This window comes from Morone saxatilis, unplaced genomic scaffold (genome assembly GCF_004916995.1).
Source record: "Morone saxatilis isolate NCDOM2014 unplaced genomic scaffold, NCSU_SB_2.0 Contig17, whole genome shotgun sequence".
NCBI lineage: Eukaryota > Metazoa > Chordata > Actinopteri > Moronidae > Morone > Morone saxatilis.
Window position 1 is genome coordinate 11112446 of NW_023339729.1, and position 5005 is coordinate 11117450.

Here is a 5005-nt window from a genome sequence, read left to right on the forward strand (position 1 = left end):
GAGAGAGAGAGAGAGAGAGGCAACCAGAGAGGGCCTGCAGGGGGGTTTGGCACTGTGTTTAGAGTAGTCTCTTGGACTGGGGAGCCTCATCCTCAAATCCCAGGGTCTGAGTCACTTCCTGGCTCCTGCAAAGAGAGCAGAAAGAGTGCAAAGAGTCTGTGTCAGGGTCTGAAAGTGTGTGTGTATGTATGTGTGTGTGTGTGTGTGTGTGTGTGTGTGTGTTACCTATTGGGAACATTTTCTGGTATATTTGTGCCACATTTTTGTCAGCAGAGTGGGCTTAGCTCTCAGTTTGTGGCTTGAGCTAGAATATGTCCACTGGACTTCGATCATCAGAACAAGAAAGGGGAGTTTGGGGGTGGCACAGCATGAGCATGAGGCTGGGATATACGATGTTTTAAACTACTGCAACAATTAGCAACAGGAAATTTTATTTTGCACAATATTTCACAATCAGAAACCTTTTATGTCATATGATGTTCTTTCTTTCGAGATAAAAGTGCATTCTTTTCAGTTTCAAATGCTGCCTTGCTTTTATAACTTGGTGCAGGATTTTACTACAAATCTTCAAAACAGTAGTTCAGAGCTTCTCGATCTATTTTGGATCATGCCTATACTGTATTTTTAGGTCCTGGAAGGCTTTAGTCATGTGAATTTTAGTATGGCATACATTAGTTCTCTCTTACTCTCTCAAGAGTATGGAGATAGCTCCATATGGACAATGACATAGTTAATAAAAAAGGAATGCAACTAACAGTTAGTTTGGGGTTTGTACCCCATGCTGGATAATTTGTAGTGACCACTGCAGACCTCCAATTAGAGAGCATGCAGTTATCCCTTTTCTACTCAGTAGTACAACATGCATTTAATGGCCACATCTCGTTTTCTCACTCAAACTCAACCACCACCAAAATACTGTGTATTCACAATCCATTTTCTACATCTAAAAGAAATAAAAATGCCTCAAGTCCAAACTGGGACATACAACACTGAGCATCTCTTGTCATTCCTCGATGACCTCTATGAAAGGCTTGTACCAGGTAAGAAAAAAAAACAAGTGAGTCAGAATTTTGTATTTGTATAGGACAATGTGGCAGTTTCTCTGGCACGATTCTCTTGGAGAGCAGTTTATAGTCCATACAAGGATGGTGTCACTTTCTTCCACTGTACTCTCCATTCTTAAACCTCACAGATAAATTATTTTCCTCACAGAGGTGGAAAGTTTATGACCACCAGCACCATAATCAGATATCCTTCTTGGACACAATGAATGCTGAATATCATATTATTTACAGAAGCTTTCTAGGGATGGATCTATGCATTACGAGAATTTCTGGACAGGGTTGACTAACACTGTTGTATTTCTACATCTGTAGCTATCCTAAACAAGTATGGTAAATGGACCTGTACTTGTATAGCACCTTTCTAGTCTTCCAATCACTCAAAGCTCTTTTACACTACATGCCACATTCAACCTTCCACACACATTCACACAGTGATGGCAAAGCCCATCAAACAGAAGCTAACGCATTCATACACATTCACAGACCGAGAGAAGGACAAGCAGAAACGAAGGCACACAGCAATAACAATAGATACAACCATTATAGTAGAAGTGACTACTAATGATGATGATGATGATGATGATGATGATGGCGATGATGGTGATTTTTCATTTTGTATTGCATCACTGGAATTACTTTAGTTTAATTTTGTGTGATCCTGAGATGTGTAATAGATGTGTTTTAGTTGCATTAGTGCACTTTGGATGTGAGTATCACAGCTCCATGTTGCTAAAGAGAACGAAACTCAATATAGAAAAATGTGGTTTACCAAGTCCACTTGACTTTGGACATCGGACTCTGTATGAGACTCTCTGCGGTTTAGATTAAAATTTATATTAGATGATGTACAGTATGGCATACCCTGGTTTTCCAGCCACGCTGCCCCACTTCATTTTGGTCAGTATTTCTGTAATATTTCACATACCCCATGTGGTTTGGCTTTCAAGTGTATTATCCTTGGGCTATTTTTGCATCCTGACAAGATGTGTCTGAGTGCTGCTTTTTCTTAGTAAAAAATTACATGTTGGCTTTTCAAACAGCCTGTGTAAAGTGACTGTGGTAATAGGAGTACACAGGGGCCATTGAGAAATGACTTTAATTCTCATAATCATCATGTTCCTGAGTTATTCGACTTCACTTCTTTGTCTCTCCACTTTGCAGCTTCTCCATTGTCCTTGCTTAACTTGTGAGAGTGCTTTGGCACAGCTTGTTATTTCACTCTGGTAATTGATGTCTCCTCCACCAGCTTCCTCTTTTTTCGTGGTGTTTTCTTCTTCCATAGAGGTTTTGGCCTGTGCCAAGTGCGACTTCTCTATGACCTTGCTGAACTATCCTTATAAATACGGCAGTTTAGGTGTTAATGGTGTTTCTTAACTGCTTTTTTGAGCTTGTTTTCAACCCAGTTTGACTAGCTTGAAGTAGTATGGCCTATCCAGTGAGATTAATGCTGCATGGCTTCCTGGTTTACGGCATTAGTGAATGTGGCAATGTGCCAGGGCTATTTAGATCGGAAATTGTAGGCCCTATCCGGGGAGTAATTGGTTATTTTCTTTTGAAATGATTTTGTCAAAATTCAGACTGATTTTGGCAAAATTGTAGGGTGAAGGAGAAAGCCTTTGGATCTTGTTTTTTTTTTAGAAAGCAAAATAGAGAAATAGGGACTAAGTAAGATTGGGATGAAAGATTAACAGCCAGGATGAGAGGAAACATTAAAACTTTGAATATGCAAAGGAGGTATACCAGCTGAGATATGGCAATAAGAGGGTTTGGATATGTGTTGTTTTATCTCTGGACCTACAAGATTGAAATTGTAGAGGCAAGTACAGCTGTGTATTCCTTTAATGCGTGTTCTGAGTTGAAATTATCATCAAAATTACATTTTATTTGTCTTTTTACATAATTTTGTCCAAGCCTTTTGCTTTACACTAAACTCACTATAATGCAGTAGGGAAGGTCATGATATAATATCCTGGTAATCTCTAGTTGAAAGTGCAGTGAACATGCAAACAAGCTGCACATTCTCATAAATGACATTTTGGTATATTGTTATAAAACTGACAAAAAGGACTGAATTATGAGAGAATTTATAAGTGATTCTTCTGTTGTGGAAAAAAGATCCAACTTGCAAAAGATAGTGGTCTCTTTAGACTGTAATGTGCAGAGTGATATGACTGCTCAGTGCTCATGATGACTGTAGTCAGCAGCAAAGATAGACAGACATATTTTCCTTTTCCTTAAATATGAAAATAATTTGGGAGGATTAAAAATAACACTCTTAGCACCACAAATGGCTAAGTTTACAATTAATAAAGCACAGGGTCATTAATTAATCAATTATTAATAGAAGACTGAGCAACTGTGCAGCTATGAATGTCATGAATGTGAATTACAGTAGAGGAAACATTCATGCTCATTGATGAGAATCTCTGTTCTCTTGCTAGTCTTACAGCATTGTTCAGTGATGAGATGAAGCAAAGACACAGGGATACTGCCTGCTGCAGTTACCAGCGAGATGTTGTGTGTGCAGACGCTGCCTGGAGCAGAAGAGAGAGTTAAAGAGCATATGAGATTGGGCTAAAAGAAAGCAAACACAGACTCAGCCCTTAGGCTGCCAGAGGCTTGCTATGTGCTATGACAAGCTGTAGTTTACACCAGCTTTTTCTTACAGTAATATTATGGATACACAGACACCTGCAGCTTTAAAGTTTCAGTTTATTGCAACATTGGGTGTATCTTACAGTAATAGGTTTGGCAGTTTCTTAAAGTTATGATAACAGTGAACTCAAGTAATGGCTGAGATCTGGGAACCAGCTATGACAGTAAGGCACAGGCTGTGAACAAGAGTTTAGTCAGATGATTTAAACATTCACTGCAATTGGAGGTAAAAACAAAAAACCAAAGTGGGCATACCTGAATTGCAACTCACAGTTTGACTTACCTAGGGATTGTTTAAAACACGCATGATTGTCCGATGCTCTTGCCCTCCTCGAGAACTTAATGGAATATCATCATATTGCTTTAAAGGTGATATTTTTTGAATGAAGAGGTGCATGTGAGCTTCACTATCACACCATGTGGAACAAGTCCGCACATTGAGAAGAAGGGAGAAACAGACTTTTCAGTTTTTTAATTTGTGCCTACTGTAATCAGCGCCAAGGCTTCAGCCCCTTGGTGGTCTCACAGAAGCTCAGTGTGGACCATCTGTCCTCTGTGTCCGCTGACTTTTTAAAAATCCTGCATGTTTATGTCAGTGGCAGCAAATCATCACCACTGTGGGGGGGTTTGCAATTTTGAAAAGGGTTTCATATTGGAGGGCTGATCATCAAAGGCTAATATTCAACTCCCTTGAGTCCAATCAGGCTTTGAATCTGGCTGCACCACATCAGTGATTAAAAGAAGGAAGTTCTCTCTGAATATTTCAGGAAGCCAAGCTGTTAGATCTGCAAATAAAGCTGCTTTGTTGGTAATTCAATTAATAAATCACTTTTGTTTTTCCATTTAAAAAAAAGGAAAAAACAAGCAAGTACTAAATAGTAATGAGTCTGGGTTTAATAGATAACCTAGACTAATTTAAAAGCAATTGCTTATTGACAGGAATGTCAGCAGTGAAAAAAAAAGCAGTGGCTGTTACAGTGTCTTTGTTTGAGCCCCTCATTGGCCAAGAGACGCTGACCACAAACTGCAACATCCCTGGCTCGACCCCGACTGGGGACCATTGGTGCATGTCATTTCCCATCTCTCATTCCCGACATTTATTTTTTCACATTTCTCTACTATTCTCAAAGAATGACCGAAGAATATTCATAGGTATGTTTTCTTTAGTGTATAATCACCTGAAAATAGGATTAGAAGAATTAGAAGAATGAACTGTTTTTATCTACAGAGGGAGCGGGTCCTCTTCCATCTATGTCCCCATGTTGAACCGCCATGTTTCTACTGTA